Raw genomic sequence first — 22900 nt, forward strand, 5'->3', positions numbered from 1 at the left:
TTGTAAGTGTGTGTGTATTTTGAGCGCGGCGGTGTGTACCACCAATGGAATACCGCGGTTGAAAGACCGCTGCGTGGATTCGTGGGTCGTGCTAGTGTGGGCGTATTTCTGTTGGCGTGACGGTGAGGTTTTGTTATCGCCAGTTTATCACTGACCTTTGTTGTGGCAGACTTTTGTTGGAGTCTGGATTTTGGCGGATTCCGAGCTGTGGGTCATAATGACCGTGGCGGAATTCCTCGTCCGCGGCGGTGTGTTGGTGGTCTTCTGCATGGCGGTAAGCGGCTTTTACCGCCAGTGTTGTAATGACCCCCCAAGTATGTTTGACCACTGACTTTGTGTTTCACCACTGTGCAAATTAGTTGTTCAGTGTTCACCAGTAGCACATTACATTTTGTGTTCGGTTTAACTGCCTATTGGGTTTAACGTGGCATTAGACATTACATTCTGTATTTAGTTTAGCTGCCTATTGGCTTTAACGTGGCATTAGACATTTTGTATTCAGTTTAGTTGCCTATTGGCTTTATCATGGCGTTAGACATTGCAGTTGAGACATTGCAGATGAATTGTGTTTTTCCACATGGTAAACCAAGCTGTGTTTTTCGTATTTTCTCTCACCGAACACTAGCATGATAAGGAAACACATATTATGTGTTTTTCTCTAGTGCAGCCTTGGGAAAAGACAGCCTTGAAAACTTGGCCAACTTTCAGTGCTTGTTTTCTTCCAACTCTGACCTACAGTAGCCAGCATGTTTTGACTATTAGAGGGAAGGGCCTGTTAGCAGGCTTTTTCATTATTCAGTCTATAAAAGGTGTCCCTTGGCAGCAGTGAGGGGAATTTTCAGATACTTCAGTCAGGAGCGGACGTCAGCTGCCTGACCTGTCCCGTAAGGGTGGAAAATCTCTTTCTCGCAGTTGAACAGGAGTCATCAACTTGCAGGCATGAGAAAGATGACGAGCAGTGATAGGCCCTTCGGTGATGAATTTGGACTTTTATTCTTTGCTTTGAAGTTATGCTATAATATAATCACATATATTTGCTGTGTACATTGCAATTGAGAATCACTTTGATATATTTTCCTTTCATTGCTGTGACTATTTTTGAACGTGTGCCTCCAACCTACTAATCTCCTCTCTCAGGAACCTCGTGGTGAAGTAATAATAAATGTCTTCTTTAAACTAAGAAGTGCATTCCAGAGATTGTTTTCAGCTTGGTCAGTAGTGAAAGCAAAACAGGAACCCCTTCCCCCAACTAGCTTTGCGTATGGCCCTGGTAACTGTGTGCCGTGAGGACAATTCTTCCTCCTCCTCACTAAGGTTCAGATGCCCTCAATCCCCTGAATGGGTGGAGCCAACATCTTCCCCTACTTCTTCCTCCTCAGGAGCTTTCTCTGTGCCTACTTCTTGGGCCTCAGCCCAGGCTGTCAAGGATGTATTCAAAACATTTTTCCTAAGGTTAGTGGCTGCAGGCAACCCCCTTTCAGTACACCACCCCCTAAGCTAGACTACTGCCATTTTCGATAGGCTAGCCAGATCAAGCTCCATGGTTTCCTAGTTTTGTGTCAACAAAAAACCTTGTAAAACTTGGAATCACAGAAATGCAATAATTGAAATTAGTCCAAATTAAAAATCAAAAACAATTTTTGAACTAGGACAGTTTAAAGGATTTTTAATCTGCTTTACTTAAAACTGTAGTGTGATACTGAACACAAGTACTGGATCCCACCACTGCGCACCAAAAATGGTGGAACGTGAATTATTGGTAAGGGCAGGTTAGAACCTGCACTTAGCAATAGGCCACTAACCCACACCAGGTTCAATTAGGTCTCAGTAAATTAACCCCAGCTTAGCCCTTGGTAGCTTGGCAACAAGCAACAAGGCTTAACTTAGGCGACAAAGTGTGTAAATCTTTCAAGTATCACAAAACAGTAATAAAATAAAACAACGGAAACAGTTGAAAAATCCAAAGCCAACTAAAAAAAATAGGAAATATGTTTATCTTTAATTTGACACCAAAATGAATAATATCGGATAAGGGGAACCGGAGATATGCATTTTTAAATAATTAATGTTTTTTAGCGCTTAGAAATTAAAAGCCCGACTCGGGATATCTGGTCACACCACAACCCGGACAAAGTCAAAGTTTAAGGCCGATGGCGATGGAGTCCTACTTTGGTACAGCAAGCGGGAGGCCTCAGTCAAAAGTTTACCCTCAAATCTAAGTCCTCATTACACCCCTGGCGGTCGGTGATAAAGTGGCAGTAATACCACCAACAGGCTGGTAGTAATTACCGCCAAATTATGACCACGGTGGAGAAAACTCCCATTGACAGCCACTTTACCACACCGACCGCCAGGACAGAAACAACAGTCACCACGTCGCTAGCCGCCTACAGCCAGGCAGAAGTCAATGTTCCGCCCACCGTAATAAGGCAACCCAATCTGCCACCTTTTCTGGGGCGGTACCAACAACATCAAAAGCCTGGCGGAAACAGACCTCAGAATGGAAAGAAAACACCTTTGGAGACACAGGGAAGAACCACACCACCATGAAGCCTGAACTTCAGATCTTCCCAATGATTTTCCATGTCCTGCTCCACCACGAACACCAACAACGGCGAAGATGACCACGGTGAGTACAGCCGCCTAGGACACAGGGGAGGGAAGAGGAAAAAGAGAGTGACACACACACACGCAACACCCCCAACACCATACACACAATCAGATGCAGTAATAAAATATATTTACCCCGTACCCCTCAGGAATAATGCAAGGACTACAGGAATAGATGAAAGTAAGTGTAATAATATAAATACAGTAGAAATACGAAAATTCAATCTAATGGTATATACATATATACAGTTCAAGGGACACTGCCCAGTCCTCAATGTGCGTGGGCCACAGGGCCACATGACAAAGTCCAAGGCCCCACTTGTCTCCTGCAGCAACACGGAGAGAACACTGCAGGGGAATCAGTTGGAAAATAGGAAGGCACCTCAAGGGGACTGGGAACGGGGGGCACCTCAGCTGGCAGATGGTACAACACCACTGGTCCTGGAGGGGGCAACATGACCTGTGCTTGGTCCTGGGGAGTGGAAGGCCACAGTCTCTCAAGTGGGTGACTTGCCCACTGGCTCTGGGATGGGGCAACATGCCCTGTGCTTGGTCCTGGGGAGTACAAGGCCACAGTCTCTAAAGTGGGTGACTTTCCCACTGGCTCTGGAGGGGGCAGCATACCCTGTGCTTGGTCCTGGGGAGTGCAAGGCCACAGTCTTTCAAGTGGGTACCATACCCACTGGTTCTGGAGGGGGCATTGTGCCCTGTGCTGCTGGTCCTCGGGAGGATGGGGTGAGTGGGTGCCATACCCACTGGTTCTGAGGGGGCTACATACCCTGTGCTTGGTCCTGGGAGTGCAAGGCCACAGTCTCTAAAGTGGGTGACTTGCCCACTGGCTCTGGAGGGGGCAACATGCCCTGTGATTGGTCCTGGGGAGTGCAAGGCCACAGTCTCTCAAGTGGGTGACTTGCCCACTGGCTCTGGAGGGGGCAGCATGCCCTGCGCTTGGTCCTGGGGAGTGCAAGGCCACAGTCTCTCAAGTGGGTGCCATACCCACTGGTTCTGGAGGGGGCATCGTGCCCTGTGCTTTTGGTCCTGGGGAGGATGAGGTGAGTGGGTGCCATACCCACTGGTTCTGGAGGAGGCAACATACCCTGTGCTTGGTCCTGGGGAGTGCAAGGCCACAGTCTCTCAAATGGGTGCCATACCCACTGGTTGTGGAGGGGGCATCGTGCCCTGTGCTTTTGGTCCTGGGGAGGATGAGGTGAGTGGGTGCCATACCCACTGGTTCCAGAGGGGGCATCATGCCCTGTGCTTCTGGTCCTGGGGAGGATGGGTTGAGTGGGTACCATACCCACTGGCTCCGGAGGGGGCATTGTGCCCTGTACTCTTGTTCCTGGGGAGGATGGGTGTGCCATACCCACTGGTTCTGGAGGGGGCATCGTGCTCTGTGCTCTTGTTCCTCTGGAGTGCAAGGTCACAGTCTCTCAGCTGGGTGTCATTCCCACAGGATTTGCAGGGGCAGGCTGCATAACAGCCCATGGAGGCAGGATAACACACCGTCTACCGGCGGTGACGGCTGCTCAGTGGTGGTGGTCTTGCTGCTGCTGCTGGTGTTGGGGGGAGGCTCCAGCCCATCCCCTGCAGCCTTGGATGGCTGCCCACTGCTAGTGGTGGTGGTGCTGCTGCTGCTGGTGGTGGTGGGAGGCTCAAGCCTATCCCCTGCAGCCTCGGACGGCTGCACAACCATGCTTGGTGGTGGGGTTTCCGACTGAGTACCTGCACTAGATCCCTTGTCCTTCCTGGTTGCTGGTGCAGGCCCCTTGCCCTTCCTGGCAGCAGCTTGGGATGGCTCCTTGCTCTTCTTGGCAGCAGCTGGGGATGGCTCCATGCTCTTCTTGGCAGCAGTTGGGGATGGCTCCTTGCCCTTCCTTGCAGCAGCTGGGGATGCTCCTTGACCTTCTTGGCAGCACTTGGGGCAGGCACCCTTTCCCTGAGGCTGCCCGGTGCCCTGGATCCTTTCCCACCACGAGTGGGTGTGGAGACAACTGGGCCTGTGGACTGGGTGGCTGAGGTACGTGCCTGGGTTTTTGGCACCCGGGCCAGACGTGAAGGACGGGGGTAGGGATAGGGAAGAGGTCAATGGTGGAGAGGAAAAGCTGCTTAGGGACGTTGGGGCGGTGAGAGGGAGAAGGTTTGGGAGTGGAGGAAGAGGCAGTGGTTGTGGGAGGTGTCTGTCTACTGTGTTTGGTTGCAGGTGCATGGGCTGGATGCTGTTGTGAGGTGGATGGCTGTTGGGTGTCTGAGTGCTTGCGTTTTTGTACCTCTGGAGAGGGGGGCAGACACAGTGGGAGAGGACACAGGGGACGTGTGCATGGCTGTTGTGGTGGTATCTGCCAGTGAGGTGTGTGTTCTGCTAGGTGTGCTGGTGATGATGGCAGTGGATGATGGTGTAGTGCATGCAGGTTTGAGTGTAGACGCAACTGGGAGGGAGGTGGTGGAGGAAGAGGAGTGGGACACAGTGGAGGCAGTGGATGTTGGTATGTCTGCATCTGGATAGAGTTTGTGTGAGTGCCTGTGGGATGATGTGTGGTGCTTGTGTTTGCCTGTGCCACTCTTGTGTGTTGTCCTGTGTGCATGCTCGTCTGCCTGTGTGCTTGGGATAGGTTGGGGTTGAGGGGAATGGGATTGGGAAGAGGAAGTTAGAGGGGGGAGGGTGTAAACAGGGACAATGGCTGCCATCAGAGAGGAAGCCAGAGCCTGAATCAATCTCTGTTGGGCCGCCAATCCAGTGTGAATGCCCTCCAGGAATACATTTGTCTGTTGAATTTGGGCTGCCAGCCCCTGGATGGCATTCACAATGGTAGTCTGCTCTACAGAGATGGATCTCAGGAGGTCAATAGCCTCTTCACTCAGGGCAGCAGGGCTAACTGGGGCAGGCAGGGCCCGAGGTGCCTGGGGCGAAGGAGATGCCCACCCTCCTGGGTGAGCGGGCATGGGCAACTCGCTGAGGTGCTGCTGGGAGGGCAGTGCTGGTACGAGGGGTGGCAGATATACCTGTAGCTGGGGTGGTCACTGAAGTGTCCGCCACCACCAGGGAGCTTCCATCGGAGGAGTTATCTGTGTCTGAACTGTCCCCTCCAGTCTCCACCGTGGTGCTTCCCTCGCCCTCAGTCACACTGGTGCCCTCACCGTCTGTGGACTCTGCCTCCTGGGTCCTGTGGGATGCAGCTCCCTCCGTAGCTGGTGCCTCTGCTCCTCTGCCAGATGATGCTAATGCACATAAGGACAGGGTGACAAAACAAAAAGGGGGGGAGAGACAAAGGATACACTGGTTCAGTGGCTGCACCAACACCACCATTGACGTACACGCCACTGTCATACACAGGGAACAGCGCTAACCACTATGCAATGTACTATCACTAATAATGCTAGCCACCAGGGCATGGGGAGGGGCGCATACCACCAACTGCAGCACACCTGGGACCCACATAGCCCTGCCCACTAGTGGATGTCTACAAGCTAGGTAGCAGGAATATCACTTCAGAACCCTGCCCAATATGTGACCTACTCAGCAAAGTCAGGCTGGCCTAGGGGCACCCACTGACACACATCCCCCACCCAGGTACCTCCCTACCATGCACAAGTTGTAATGATGGGAACTGTACTCACCCCCTTGTGGCTACTGTGATGCCCTGAAGCACCCATCCAGCTCCGGATAGGCCACCGCCAGTATGCGGGCCATCAGGGGGGTCAGGGTTCAACGGGCACCCCCTCATTGGGAGGCCATCCCCAGCTGGGCCTCTGCCATCTTCCGTGCCCAGCGTCTCAGGTCCCCCCACCATTTCCAACAGTGGGTGCTCCGCCTGCCGTAGACCCCCAGGGTCTGCACGTCCTTGGCGAAGGCATGCCATATACCCTTTTTTTGATGGGTGCTGACCTGCAGCGAAATACACACAGGGAAAGGTATTAGTCAGACCGCCCTGCTTGTTACACTCATGTCCTACCATACCCCTTCACATCGCCATTTGCACACACAGGGCCAAGCAAACAAGCTGCCCACCGCCCAGGGGCCATCCACCTACCCCCCATATACAAGGCCTTCACACACACCACTCCATACATTCATGCCCCATGCATCGTGCTCACATTGTTCTCACCTGTTGGTCTGGAGGCCCATACAGCAGTCGGTACTGGGGTAGGACCCCATCCACCAGTCGCGCCAACTCCGCCGAGGTGAAGGAAGGGGCCCTTTCCCCAGTCACACGAACCATGGTAGGTTCCAGAAACAGGTCACAGCAGCACATGCAGTGTAGGTCCTCTCCTGTTGAAGGTCAGGTAGCAAGTGAGTGATGAGATAGAAAATGGTGGTCACGTCCGCGGCCGTGCATACCGTAACCGCCGGCGTACATCACCATTTGCCACTGTTCCCCATAGGGCCCAATATTATCCAGTGAGGTGTTGCATGGTGGTTCCAGATCGCCTCCCACAACGGCGCAGAACGTCAGCGGAATTACCTCACTACCACCTGTCCCTCCACACAGGACAGGCGGGTGCCATTTCAGGAGGGGGCAGGCCCTGGATTATAACTGCATCACAGTACACAATTGGACATACAGGACAAATGAGACATATACATTAAAAATTGACATCATGCATTGTACTGTTGTGGCTACGATGTACAGTTTGTGACCGACTCCTCACTCTTTTGCCCCATAGATTGCTACTTCTGTGAATGAATAGGAGATGGAGACATACCCCCGTGTACAGACCCCTGGTGGACTTGGCAACAATGGAGGACAGGCATATTATCCTCACCTATAGACTTGACAGGGCCACAATCACGGATCTATGTTCCCAATTGGAGCCTGACCTAATATCCGCTATCCGTCACCCCACTGGTATCCCCCCTCTTGTGCAAGTGCTATATGTGCTCCATTTCTTGGCAACTGGTTCTTTCCAAGTGACAGTGGGCTTGGCAGCAGGAATGTCCCAGCCAATGTTCTCAATAGTGCTGACCAGAGTGTTCTATGCCCTGATTAAACACATGTGCAGCTACATTGTTTTCCCCCAGGTGGAGGATTTGGCCACAGTGAAGGCTGACTTCTTTGCAATGGGACATATCCCCAACATCATTGTGGCAATTGATGGAACACATATTGCATTTGTCCCCCCCCCCGGCAAAATGAACAGGTGTTCAGAAATCAAAAGAGTTTTCACTCCATGAATGTCCAGGTGGTGTGTCATGTCAATGCTAAGTATCCTGGGTTGGTGCATGATGCCTTTATCCTGAGGAATAGCAGCATCCCAAATGTGATGGGCCAACTACAGAGACACCGGGTGTGGCTAATAGGTGAGCCCTGGTTCCCACCCAGTGGATGTTGGTGTATGGGTATGGTGTGGGCCATATGGGATAGTGTGTGGCGAAATGTTGTCCCTCGATATTTGAAGATGACTCTTGTTACCCAAACCTATCATGGCTACTGACCCATATGAGGAATCCCAAAACAAGGGCAGAGGAACGTTACGATGAGGCAAATGGGTGAACAAGAAGGATAATCGAACGTACCTTTGGCCTCCTGAAGGCCAGGTTTCGGTGCCTCCATCTAACAGGTGGATCCCTGTGCCACTCACCCAAGAAGGTCTGCCGGATAATCGTGGCATGCTGCATGTTGTTCAACCTTGCCTTGAGATGCCATGTGCCTTTTTTGAAGGAGGAGGAGGCTGGAGATGGCCGTATGGCAGCAGTGGACCCCGTGGACAGTGAGGATGAGGAGGCAGAGGATGAGGATGAGGACAACAGAACTGCAAAGATTCGACAATACTTCCAATGACACACAGGTAAGACAGTGTTACTTCACATTTCATTGTAATTTTTTGTTTACCTTCGTCACTGGCAGGCTGTTATTTCCCAATTCTATGCCCTCTCACTGTACCCTTCGGCAACTCATTTTGCAGATGTTGGTGCCCCACTATCGCTTCTGGTGTGATCACTGCAGCCAAGTACAGGTCTTTCCTATGTGCACATTACTGTACAGTTGAATTGGAATATTTGAACCTGGTTAAACAAATATATACTTAAATCATTTGACATACTCCATACTTGTATTTATTCAAAGGGTATTTATTGAAGTGATAAGGAGGAGTGGGGCAAGTGCATTGGAATGGGGTGATGATGGAGGCAAGTCCAGGGTCTAGTTCCAGTCTATTTGTAGCACAGGTGCATTGTCCAAGGGGACATAGGAAGGGGAGCAATGGCAGTTCAAGGTGGACAGGGTGACTGAGTGGGACACAAGGGGGACAATCAGGAGAGTCTCATTTCCTGACGGGGGTCCTGGCAAGTGTCTCTGGCTTCTGTCTGGATCACAGGAAACATTTGCAGGGTGGTTCACCTTCTGCAGGGGGAGGGGTGCTGGTGGCCTGTGGGTCCTGTGGCAGGGCCTCCTGGCCACAAGCGGAAGTGGAAGACTATTCAGATGACTTGCTAATGGCAGGGGCCCGCTGGTGTGACACTGCCTCCTTAATAATGTTGGCCATGTCTGCCAGCACCCCTGAAATGGAGATCAGGGTGGTGTTGATGGTCTGCAAGTCCTCCCTGATCCCCCGATAATGTCCCTCCTACAGCCACCTGTACGTTTTCTAGGATCTGGCCCATCGTGTCCTGGGAATGTTGATAGGCTCCCAGGATCTCTGAGAGCACCTCCTGGAGAGTCAGTTCCCTGGTTCTGTCCTCCCCCTGGTGCACAGCGGTCCTCGCAGTGTCCCTGTTAGCCTGTGCCTCTGTCTCCCGAACCGTGTGGCTACTGCCACTGACCCCAGGTCCCTGATTGTTTTGTGTGTGAGGTGTGGGCTGCGGCCCCTGTACAGGTGGGCACACTGCTGACTGACGTGTCCTGGAGACAGGAGTTTCGGTACGCTGGGTGGGTGCTGTGGTGTTGTTTCCTGATGGGGCAGGCTCTGTGGTGGTCTGTGACTGGGCTTGGGTAACCAACTGTCCAGAGCTCCTTGATGGGCCAGGTTGGTCATCCAGATCCAGGCCACCAGACTCACTGTCATCACTGTGAGCCTCTTCTGTGGGGGGACTGGATATTGCTGGCACCTCTTCGCCGCTGACATTGGCTGGGGTACTAGTAGGGATGCAAATGCAGAGGTGTTGTTTCTGTGTGCATCAGTGGGTTGCCCTCTTTGGTTGTATTCACCCTGGCAGCTTTGACTTGTATGAGTTGGTATGTGGCGGACTAGCTGATTCTCTCTGGTGTGCATGCTTTCGTGGTAGGTGTCCATGCAGGGCTGTGAGTGATGTCCATGCTTTGGTGGTGCATGCAGGGGTTGGCATCGGAATGGGTGATAAGTGATGGTGGGTTGTGTGGGAAGTGGTAGAGTGATTGGAGTGAGGGTGGGGTGTGGGTATGTGATGGCATGCAGGTAGGGGGGTGATAGTAATAGAGAGTTGACTTACCAGAGTCCAGTCCTCCTGCTACTCCAGCTAGGCCCTCAGGATGCATGACTGCCAAGACTTGCTCCTCCCATTTTATTAGTTGTGGGGGAGGAGGTGGGGGTCCACCGCCAGTCCTCTGTACAGCGAGTTGGTGTCTTGCTGCAATGGAATGTACCTTCCCCCGTACGTCGTTCCACCTCTTCCTGATACCATCCCTTGTTCTGGGGTGCTGTCCCATGGCTTTGACCCTGTCCACGATTCTCTGCCATAGCTCCATCTTCCTAGCAATGGATATCTGCTGCACCTGTGCTCCAAATAGCTGAGGTTCTACCTGGATGATTTCCTCCACCATGACCCTTAGCTCCTCCTCTAAGAATCTGGGGTGTCTTTCTGGTGCCATGGGTGTTGTGTGAGTAGTGTGGGTGAGGGTGTGTACGGTGATGTGTTGGAGTGTGATGTAAGGTGCGTGGGTGGTGTATAGGTGATGGTGGTGTGTGGCTCTGGTCTTGTCTGTGATCGTGGTGTCTGTCTCGTGCCAATGGTTTATATTCATCAAGGGTTGTGGGTACTGTGTGTGTGTACTTCATAAGTGGTGTGGGTGTGTGGGTGTGTGGGTGTGTGGGTGTGATGTGTGTATGGGTGTCAGGTGTGTGTAGTTTGAATTATCCAATGTGGTGCTGTTTTGTGTGAGTGTGTGTATTTTGAGCGCTGAGGTATGTATTGCCAATGAATGTCCACTGTGGTGATTCCTGGGTCATAATGTGATGGGTGTAGTTCTGTTGGCGTAACGGTGTGGGTTTGGAATCCGCCAGTTTATCACTGACCTTTGGTGTGGCGGAATTGTGTGTGTGGCTGAATAGGGCTTTTTTTCAGCAGGACGAAGTCACCAATCCGATCCGACCGCCCTGGAGCCCTCTTTGGATACCCGTCGCAAGAGACCTCAGTGAAGAATTCTGCATTCGGACTTAAATGATTTTTCGGGACAAAAATCTTCGGCCTGGCCAAAGCTGAATCTTGATCCGATGTCCCGACAGCCCTCCTCGATACGCTGTGCGGGACTACTCAGTCAACTTTTTACCTTTGGATTTAGTCAATTTTTTAAAGCTTTTTCTCCCTCCACGTCGGTCGACCCTCCACAGTAAGCCAATTGCGAGTTGACGTCGCCGGATTGCCTTTCCAGGAGCCCCTGGTGAAATCCTGGAAGTCCGGGGCTCCGGAGCTTATCTGCGGGATGAACCTGCAAGTCATACCGAGTCGCGGTCGACGTAAGCCGGTTTGACTCTCGACGGCAGGTCGGTCCCTTTATGGATCATTTTTCCAAATTTATGGATCTTCTTCCAGAAGGTCTTTGAATGTCCTTTAGAAGTCCACAGCTAACCCCAAGGTTCCAGAAGCTCTCAGTTGCTCCTTGAGGGCTTGGACTCCAACTTCCAGAATGTACCTGGCTGAAACTCCAAAATGGCCACTGGACAGCGGTCAGCTGGTCAGTTTCTTCAGGATTTGATGCAGGGGACTCTGGTTATCTATTTTTCACCTGTAGCAAGCACGGAGTCCCTTCTTGAACCAGTTGAAGCCAGGCAAACTCCTTCTTGTGGTGAAGCCCAAGTGTGCAGCTGGTGCAGTCCTTCAGAGTGCAGTGTTCAGGTGCAGGTCAGGGGTCCGGTAGGGCAGTCTTTCTTCTTGTTCCTGGTAGGCATCTGAGGTGTGGATGCAGCTGTGCCATATTTTTCCTTGCTCCTGGGGTGAGAGGCAGGTGGGGGTTGACTGTCCAATCACAGTAGGCCACTACCCACGTGGATGACCACTTCCTGTGAAGTGTGGCAAAAGTCAATCCCAGGGAGCAACATTCTTTGAAAATCCAACATGACTGAAACTGAATTTTGGAGGTTAGGTCTGGCTGAGCCCACCCACTGTGTGGCTAAGAATCCTTAACACACCCCTCTCCTAATCTAATCAAGACGACACCTAATTGTCTGGGGTTGCAGGAAATGAGGGAGGTCCTAAGCTGCTCCAAATGTCCTTCCCTCCTTTAAAGCCCAGTTTGGCTGCTCTCCCCCATCCTGTGTCACCATCTGCTGAAGCAGATCTCCTACCCAGGCACATTGTTTGTATTCAGCCCAGGCCACTTCACACCTTATCAAGGCAGCCTGGCCAGGCTGCCAAAGGCTGGCCAGTGGAATGGCTACAGAGTTGAAGTTGGCAGCTTTTAGGTAGAGTTTTAAAACACTTTACTTAAGCTAGTTATATTAAATCCAACAATGACAAGTTGTGGGATTTATTATAACAATTAATTTGATACCTAACTCAAAGTGTCTTGGTTCTATGGGGACTTTATTAATTAAAATAAAGTCTCCCTATTTTAGCCTATGGAGCCCATTCACTACAGTGAGGGAAAACAATGTGGACTATTTTACCTCACCAGGGCTTATAAAACAATTGTTATAAGGTCCTTGCTTATTGTTACATGGCACCCAATCCTATGGGCAGTTGGGGCACACATTAGGGGTGACATATATGTAAAAATAAAGTAGTTTAAGACTTTGGAAATACTTTTAATTCCAAAGTTGAATTTGCATATAGCTTTAGTTTAAAAACAGCCAGCAAGGCAGGCCTGCCCTTAAAATGACACTGGACACATTAGCAGTGCACCTAAGGGTGCACTACTTATGCTGGGATCCCTAAACATACATGCCCTACCATATAATAGGGGCTTGTAGGTAGGTTCATACTGCCAATTATAATTAGCCTAATTTACATATCCACTTTACACAGAGCACTGGCCCTGGGGCTGGTAAGCAGTACCAAGGACAGAGCCAAGTGTCAGTATCTGTACAAAAGGTTTGGGGGTGACCAGGGCAAAAAGGAGGCATTTCTTACAATGAGCAAATAGTGAATGGCGCAATAGATCAATGGATGAAGAGAACTGGCTGAGCAAGCTTCACCCAACAGCGCCACAGCCAGGGTTGTTCAGAGGTGTGAAGTAACTTAAGTAATAAATAGCCAGCCCATTTAGGAATGGCTAGGCACTAATCCAGTGAATGGGTACAGAGTGTTTCATTGCCTGTTGTTAGACCTGACAGCCTTAGGGTGGTCACTCCTAACTTTTTGCCTGCCTCCCTCTACTTTTTGGATACTGTTTTTGCTGGTTTCAGGACTGCACACTTTACCATTGCTAACCAGTGCTAAACTGCATATGCTCCCTTAAAACATGGTGACATTGGTTCATACCCAATTGGCTTATTTAATCTACTTGTAAATCCCCAGTAAAGTGCACTACATGTGCCCACGGTCTGAAGATTAAATACTACTAGTGGGCCTGCAGCACAGATTGTGCCACCCACATAAGTAGCCCCTTAACCATGCCTCAGGCCTTCCATTGGAAGCCCTGTGTGTGCAGTTTCACTGCCACTTTGACTTGCCATTCAAAAGTACTTGCCAAGCCTTAAACTCCCCTTTTCTACTTATAAGTCACCCCTAAGGTAGGCCTTTAGGTAACCCATAGGGCAGGGTGCTATGTGGGTAAAAGGCAGGAGATATACCTGCGTCATTTATATGTTCTGGTAGTCTAGAACTCCTAAATTTGTTTTACACTGCTGTGAGGCCTGCTCCTTTCATAGGCCAACATTGGGGCTACCCTCACATACTGTTTCAGTGGTAGATTCTGATCTGAACGGAGTAACAAGGTCATATTTAGTATGACCAGAATGGTAATACAAAATCCTGCGGACTGGTGAAATTGGATGTAATATTACTATTTTAGAAATGCCACTTTTAGAAAGTGAGCATTTCTCTGCACTTAAATGCTTCTGTGCCTTACAATCCACGTCTGGCTGGGTTACTTTACAGCTCCCTTGTGCATTTCTTCTCAGACAACCCCAAACACAGGATGCCCAGTCACACCTGCACACATCTGCATACTGACTGGGTCTTCCTGGGCTGGGAGGGTGGAGGGCCTGATGCTTACATGTCAAAGGACAGTGGCCTGCCCTCACACAATGGACTGCCAAACCTCCTACTGTGACCCTGACAGACAGGATGGAACTGAAAGGGGACCATGTACACTTCTAAGCTACTCTTTGAAGTCTCCCCCACTTCAAAGGCACATTTTGGTATTTAAACAGGGTCTCTGACCCTACCAACTCAGACACTTCTGGACAAGATACCACTAGTAAATAAACTCTGAACCAGAACCTGCAACCTGCCAAGAAGAACTGCCTGGCTGCCCAAAGGACTCACCTGACTACGTTTCTGCAAGGGACTGCTGCCCTGCTGACTTGCTGCCCTCTAGCTCTGTTGAGAAGTGCTCTCCAAGGGCTTGGATAGAGCTTGCCTCCTGTTCCTTGAAGTCTCAGGAACAAAAGGACCTCCTCCTGCAAAGAACTCCTTGTGCGGTGAAAATTCTCTGCACAGCCTGCATTGCGGTGAGAAAATCACTGTACGCCGAACCAGAACGATGCAGCCCGGCACCCCGAGAGGAGCTAGGCGCAGGGCCACCTTTGCAACCGTAACTTCGATGCACCGCCCACTGGATCGATGCATAGCCGAGTTGGAACGATGCAGCCTGACTTCCTGCAAGAAGAATCAACGCAGCAACTGCCGTACAACAGAAATTTCCCCGGATCGACGCAGATCCTGTGACTCCGTCCTGCACGCCCAGGATTTCTCTGCAGCGTCCCCGGGACGTCCAAAAACCCCACAACCCGAAGAGGATCCAAGTCAGCGATCCGGAAATCAACGTAAAGCCTTCCCTGCGTGGAAAATTATCGACGCATCATCTGTGTGTGTCCAGAGAAACTAACACACACCTCACCGTTTTCCACGCATCTCCTCCTTTTCGGTCCCTTGCAGAGAAATTGAACACATACCAGGTACTTTGTGCTTGCAAGAGACACTTGTTGCTTTTTAAAGACTAAAGACTCTTTTTATAATTTTCTAAAGTGATATTTCAAAGTGTACTTATCAAATCTGGATCGTTTTGACCTGCATTTAACCAGATAAATATTCTGTATTTTTCTAAACACCGTGTGGTGTATTTTTGTGGTGTTATACTGTGTTATTGCATGATTTATTGCAGAAATACTTTACACATTTCCTTCTAAGATAAGCCCGACTGCTCAGTGCCAAGCTACCAGAGGGTGGGCACAGAATAATTTGGATTGGGTGTCACTTACCATGACTAGAGTGAGGGTCCTTGCCTTGGACAGGGGGTAACCTGACTGCCAACCAAAGGCCCAATTTCTAACACCTGTGTTCAGCTTAATCGCCACACTACAATGGTAATGCGGTAGGCAAATGTGAGCCCATTCCCACTCTGCCGATCACCTTATTGCCCACTCTGACTTAGCCTTGCACCCTGACATGGGCTCTCTACTTACCCGGACCCGTCTTGCTTGGCAGCTACACCAGCACAGCCTATTTACATGATGCGCAATGTCCAAGGAGGAAGCACAAACCTCGCACCCTTGCTGTCGCAGCTAGAGGTGTCACCTGAAACCCAGGTTTGAAGAGCCTACCTCATGGCTGTTTTCGCACAGTAGAGCAGTAGAGCGGTACTTCAGCAAGCCTCATATGTGCACGCTTGCGAGAACTCACCTTCTACTTTGCCCCACTGGTGCCCCTGCCCTGCATTTCATCCTGCACACCGCAGCATAGCTGACCTCTCACATACCTGCAAGTTAATGCACAACTCATACTGTGGCCCTACTGGTGGCCCACCCAGCCACCAGAGCCTAGCAACCACCTTTTGGGCCTCTCACATTGCCCCCCATATACATCATAAGGGACAATAAGCTTAAAATCCTGGGACCCGCCCTCATAGAGCATCAGCAAGCATCAGCAGGCCTAGTTAAACTGGCGCCTAGCACACTGGCATCCCAACACCGGGAGAATTGGTGACCATCACACCTACCACTATGCCTGCCTCCACAGGTATTTTGCTGCCACATTTGTAACAAAACAACCAAACGTGTTGTCACTTATTAGCTAGTGACAGAAAAGCCTAATAACACAGAGCATGGTGTTCATCTCTGTCCTAGACCCCTTCTTACTCACAGGGCCCCACCTACAAAAGTGGCTAGGAAGAAAACTTGGGTGGAGCTCCAAGAAACCTACTTTGCAGGGATCATCATCGAAGATGAAAAGAAGTGCCTAAATGTGCTGACTGTACATTTTGAACCTCTTGCCAACCCAGATTATGAGTGTTTCTTGCTCCATTAAGAGCACAAATACCAAGGCAAATCCGTGGATACCTTCTGAGTATGTCTCAAAGAGTTGATCAGTACCTGCACCCTTCCAGAAGAACAGGACAAGATCAGGGCACAATTTATCCAAAGGTGCACTTCAGGCAAACTAAAAGAACATATCCTACAAGACCAACATGCTGATGCAGAACATCCTTACCCTGGCGCATTCCAAGGAACTGTCAAAGGGGAGAGCATCCCACATGGAAGCCACCTGTCAGAAGCCCATTAACACAGAACTGGTCAATCTCTTCAGACTAAGCCCCAGAAAAGAAAAGCAGGACACAAGTAAACTGAAAGCAGCCAGCCGCCTATGCCGGTGGTACGAAGGACAATTTTCTCACACCATAGTTGTTGGAAAATGGGTTATTGGTAGGGCAGGTAGGTACCTACACCTAGCAACAAGCCACAAACCTCCACATAGGTACAGTTAGGTCTCAGTAAATTAATCCCAGCTCTACCCTTGGTAGCTTGGCATCGAGCGTCAAGGCTTAACTTAGGAGACAAAGTGTAAAGCATTCAAATATCACAAAACAGTAATTAAATAAAACACAGGAAACAGTTTAAAAATCCAAAACCAATTTATAAAAATAGCTTATATTTTTATCTTTAAAATGACACAAAAACGATTAAAATCGGTTCAGGGGAACCGGAGATATGAATTTTTAAAGTATTATTATTTTCTAGCGCTTAGAAACAAAAAGCGCCAATCGGGTCATCTGGTTGCACCAGGACCGGGGCAAAGTCAAACTTTCAGGCCGACCGCGATGGAGCCCTGCTCGGCTACAAGTCGCGGGAGGCCTCGGTTAAAAAGTTACCTTCTGACTTAGTCTCTTTTTTGATGTTTTTCTTCCCCGGGACGAACCTGCCAGTTGGATCCGACCTCCTGGAGCCCTTGTCCGGATACGCGAAGTCGGTTTCCTCGGTGGTGATTTTTACCTTCGGACTTAGTCGTTTTTTCGAGATGAAAATCCTTCGACCGGGGTAAACCTGGATCTTGATCCGACGTCCGTGGAGCCCTTCTCGGATACGATGGCTGGAAGGTCCCGGTCAACTTTTTACGTTCGGACTTAGTCTCTTTTTTGGATGTTTTTCTTTACCGGGACGTACCACGAAGTCAGGCCGGGTCGCGGTTGAGGCAAGCCGGCTAGAATTTCCGCGTCGGGTCGGTCACTTTATGGAGCTTTTTTTCAAAAATTCTCCAATCTTTTCCAAACTTCTGGGGCTTCACCCAGATGTTCTTTTAAGGTTCTTTTGGGGTCCACAGCTCACCCCAAGGGTCCAGAAGTTCTGTGATGGTCCTTGGGAAGTGCGGACTTCAACTCCCAGAATGCACCTGGCGCAAACTCCTTTTTGGCCACTGGACAGTGGTCAGCTGGTCACTTTTTCAGGAGTTGGTGCAGGGGACTCTGGATAGCAATTTTTCACCTGTAGCAAACAGGGAGTCCCTCCTTGAACCAGTGGAAGCCAGGCAAAGTCCTTCTTGTGGTGAAGCCCAAGTGTGCAGCTGGTGCAGTCTTTCTGAGTGCAGGGTCCAGGTGCAGGCCAGGGGTCCAGCAGGGCAGTCCTTCTTCTTCTTTAGTTCCTTTCTTGTTGAATTCTGGAGGGGATCTGAGGCGTGGGTGCAGGTCTGCCAGTTTTATCCTTGCTCCTGGGTGAAAAGCAGGGGGGCCCTGGTTCTCCAATCAGGGACAGGGTCGTCCCCCTGTGATGACCACTTCCTGGGAAGTGTGGCAAAAATCCACCCCAGAAGGCAACAGTCTCTAAAAATCCAAAATGGATGAATCTGATTTTTGGAGGAGAGATCTGGCTGAGCCCACCCACTGGTGTGGCTAAAAATCATAAACACACCCCTCTCCTGCCCTCTCCTAATCTAATCAAGGGGGCACCTAGCTGTCTGGGGTTGCAGGATGTGGGGGTGTTGTTGGGTGCTCCAGATGTCCTTCTCTGCCTTTGAAGACCAGTTTGGCAGCCCTCCCCCTTCCTGCCTCACCATCTGCTGAGGGGAGATTCTCTCCCCCAAGCACATTCCTTTGTGTGAAGCCAGGCCACTTCACACCTCATTAAAGTAGCCTGGCAGAAGCTGCTGCAGGCTGGCCAATCAGAGCACAGCAGCAAAAACAATGCAGAGCTGAAATTGGCAACTTTTTAGGTAAAGTCTAAACTTTTTACCTGCACTAGTTATATTAAATCCAACAACTGGAAGTTGTGGGATTTATTATAACAATCAATTTGATACCAAATTCTTGGTATGTAACATTTAAGGAGACTTTAAAATTTTAAATAAAGTCTGCCCATTCTAGCCTATGAAGGCCATTTACTTCAATGAGGGAAAAACTAATTTGGCTGTTTTTACCTCACCAGGGCTTATAAATCAATTTTTATAAAGTCCCTGCTTATAGTTACATGGCACCCAGCCCTAGGGGCACATAGGGCACACCTTAGGGGTGACTTATATGTAAAAATAAGGTAGTTTAAGACTTTGGAAGTACCTTTAATTCCAAAGTCGAATTTGCATATAACTTTAATTTAAAAGCAGCCAGCAAGGCAGGCTTGCTTTTAAAATGACACTGGGCACCTCAGCAATGCACCTAGGTGTGCACCACCTATGCTGTGGTCCCTAAACCTACATGCCCTACCATATACTAGGGACTTATAGGTAGGTTAACTTAGCCAATTATAATTAGCCTAATTTGCATATCCATTTTTACACAGAGCACAGTCCCTGGGACTGGTTAGCAGTACCCAGGGCACCATCAGAGTCAGGAAAACACCAGCATAAAGTGGAAAATGGGGGCAAAAAGTTAGGGGGCCTCTGCAATCAGCCCCAGTTTCTCACAATAGTCCTCCCCATGTCTGGAAAGAAATCATTCACATGGGGAAAACAAAATAATTTTTCAAAAGCCTGTCAGTCCACTCCAAAGCAAACAAAGCCTCAAAAGAAGAGCATACATGCAGTGGAGGCGACAGCAGTATAGATGACAAAGAAACAAGTGAGTCGAGTCACGTTGTCAAAAGACACGTCTCCTGGACCACGGAAATGGTAAACTCAACTATAAGGACAGTCCTTATCAACACAGGAACCTCAATCAACTCCAGAGCCTCAAAGCTATACCAAACCCTTTCAACACCCCCAAGCTACAAATCACGAATGTCTATGAACTAAGCATTCAGGAACTGCACGCCACTACTCCTAGCGGGGGTATTCCACACAGAAATGAGCCACAGTGACTAGTGACTCCTCTACCCAGGCAAGAGACTACATCTCCACAGAAAGGACATCCTTCTGCCTATGCTGTCAGACCTCACAAGACAGACCTCTGCCTACTACACTTTGCATTCAGCATACACCCCACAGGAGTAGAGGCTCTGGTGCATAAGTTTGCTTCCTTTTTCCAAGGCATTGGGTGCCTCAAAGAATGGGGAGTGCACCGCCACATAGACATGTCCATAGCACCAGTCACACTCTGTGACAGAAGAGTTGCCTTCCATTTATGATCCAAAATGGAGCAAGAGCTAAAAACATCAAGAGGACTCGAGCATCATTGAAAGCATAATGAGGTCAAACTCGTGAGGGCTCCCTCATAGTGGTGATACGGAAGCCAAACCAGCCAGAGGCCAAATTTGAGATTACCAAACCTGGCTGTCAAGAGGGATCGCCACCTAACACCCACTGTGTAAGATATGTAGGTGAGTTCTTGGGGTACAGATGGTTTTCAAAGATGGAATTAAGAGCAAGTTTCCACCAGATACCATTGCACCCTGTCTCACTCTAGATTCCCACCTTGTCAACCCATGTAGGCCTGAGAAGGTACAAAAGGGTAAACTTCAAAATCTCCAGTGCTGTCGAGGAATTTCAAAATCATTAGAGAGCTACCTGCAGGACTTTACAGGTTACTAAATGTCAGCACTGACATCCTCCTCCACGCACCTACCCCAGAGAGCAACATCACCTGGCTAAGAGCAGTGTTTAACCAACTAAAGGACCATGGTTTAGTGCCAAACTGGGAAAAATACGAATTTTTCAGGCAGGCACTTTCTTCAGCTACTAATTTTCAGAGCATGCAGTAACACCAGACCCGGAGAAGGTGAAAGACATCTAAGAAGCACCCACACTGACCTCCGTATCTGGTGTCAGAAGTTTCCTCAGGATGGTCACGTACTGTGGCCGGTTCATCCAGAATTTGGCCGATTTCACCACACCCTTGAGGGAGTTTACCAAAACTTCGATCCCCTGGGTGTTGGCAAGAGACCAGGAAGAAGCATTTTAAAACTAGAGCATTCTCTGAGGAGATGACTCTTGCTTATTTCGATTCTCGGAAAGAGTCAGAGCTGGCCGTAGATGCCAGCCCCACAGGATTGGGGGCTGTTTGTCCCAACACCAAAACTGTGGAGAGTGTGTTCTAATGGCTTTTGCAAGTAAAGCTCTAACACCCTCGGAGCAAAGATATTAACAAATCGAAAAGCAAGCCATCACTGTACACTGGAGGTGGTGCCAATTCCACAGCTCCCTTTATGGACAACCCTTCACTGTCCATATGGATCATTAACCACTCATCCTGATATTCAAGGGCTCTGCTTCTAAACTACGTCAGAGGATCACAAAATGGATTCTCCATCTCCATGAATTCCACTTCACCATTGAATTCTGGCCAGGTTTGCATAATCCGGCAGTCTTTCTCTCTTGACATTCCAGAACCACCATCTTAGCCGAAGAGGAGGATGCACAGAACACCGAAGTGAATGTGAGGCTGGTGTTAAGAGAGAGCCAAGCCACTCTTCATGTCCATTTCAGATGTGATGGCCACCACCAATCAGCATGAGTGCCTCCAACTAGCCATTGCTGCAGTCCAGAACAAAAACTGGAAGCTCCTACTAGACAAGTTGTCACACCGCACCTAGGACACATGGCTGGCCCTCCAGTTCTTCCACCCTATACACCAGAAACTAAGGGGGTCATTACAACCCTGGCGGACGGTGTTAAAGGTGCGGTAATACCGCAAACAGGCCAGCGAACAAAAAAAGGGAATTATGACCGTGGCGGAAAGCGCCAACAAAGACAGCCACTTTAACACTCCGACCGCCACGGCGGTACAGACAAGTAGCGCGGCGGTCACCACCAACAGACAGGCGGAAGACAATGTACTGCCCATAGTATCACAACCCGCCAATCCGCCACCTTTTCCGGGGCGGATTCACCGTGGATAAAAACACAGCGGAAAAAGTTTCTTGAATGGGAAAACGCTCACCTTAACACATCCCACGAGGAAGGAGGACACCATGGAGCCGGAATTACAAATCCTACCTGCCCTTCTCTTCCTACTCATCTATGAAGACCAGCGCCGGCGGCGGCGAAGACAACGGTGAGTACTGCACCTACGACATAGGGGAGGGGGGAGGCAAAAGTCAGGGGGACACACATGCAACACCCCCACCCCCACCCTCGCATATTACAACACACACACCAATGCAATTACAAACATCACAGTAACAACCCACAACCCCCCCGGAAGAATGCAAAGACAAAACTAAATCAGTTTAAACATTATAATGTATCAATATACATGTGTCAATTATATACAGATATATATAAACTCATACAAAGGTATATACAGTAGGAGAAGTAGTGCAGATATGCACATCTCAATGTCCGTGCACCACTAGGCCAAAAATGCATGGGCGAGGCCCACACAAGATACCTGTCCACAAACGGAGAGAACACTGCCGGGGCATCAGAGAGAAAAACAACAGGCACCTCAGGGGGAAGGGAAGGGGGGGCATCTCAGCCGGATTACAGCACCACGCCACATCCACGACGGGGCTCCATGCCCATTGATGTATCCTGGGGAGTGCAAAGCCACAGTCTCACAAGTCTCTACAGTGGGTGGTTTGCCCACTGTTCCATCCTGGGGAGTGCAAAGCCACAGTCTCACAAGTCTCTACAGTGGGTGGTTTGCCCACTGTTCCATCCTGGGGAGTGCAAAGCCACAGTCTCACAAGTACATAACAGCCTCCACTAGTTCTGGAGGGGGACTGGTGCCCAGAGTGTTTCATCCTGTGAGGGAGAGAGGTAGTGGATGGATCTCTCCACTGGTTCTGGAGGGGGAAAGGTGCCCAGACTGGATTAGTCTCCCCGTGACAGTTCCTGTCCCGTCACAGTCCCAGCTGCACATGGAATAACGATGCTTGATGTGGCGGTCTTTTCCTTCTTCTGCGGTGCATGCCCTGTTCAGCGGTGCTTGCCCTGTTCAGCGGTGCATGCCCTGTTCAGCGGTGATTCGCCATGCCGGTCTCTGGACTGTTCAGCGGTGCTTTGCCATGGCGGTCTCTGGACTGTTCAGCGGTCTCTGGACTGTTCGGCGGTGCTTGCCCTGTTCAGCGGTGCATGCCCTGTTCAGCGGTGCTTTGCCATGGCGGTCTCTGGACCGTTCAGCGGTGCTTGCCCTGTTCAGCGGTGCATGCCCTGTTCAGCGGTGCTTGCCCTGTTCAGCGGTGCATGCCCTGTTCAGCGGTGCTTTGCCATGGCGGTCTCTGGACTGTTCAGCGGTGCTTGCCCTGTTCAGCGGTGCTTTGCCATGGCGGTCTCTGGACTGTTCAGCAGTGCTTGCCCTGTTCAGCGGTGCATGCCCTGTTCAGCGGTGCTTTGCCATGGCGGACTCTGGACTGTTCA

Source organism: Pleurodeles waltl, chromosome 11, assembly GCF_031143425.1.
Source record: "Pleurodeles waltl isolate 20211129_DDA chromosome 11, aPleWal1.hap1.20221129, whole genome shotgun sequence".
Lineage (NCBI taxonomy): Eukaryota > Metazoa > Chordata > Amphibia > Caudata > Salamandridae > Pleurodeles > Pleurodeles waltl.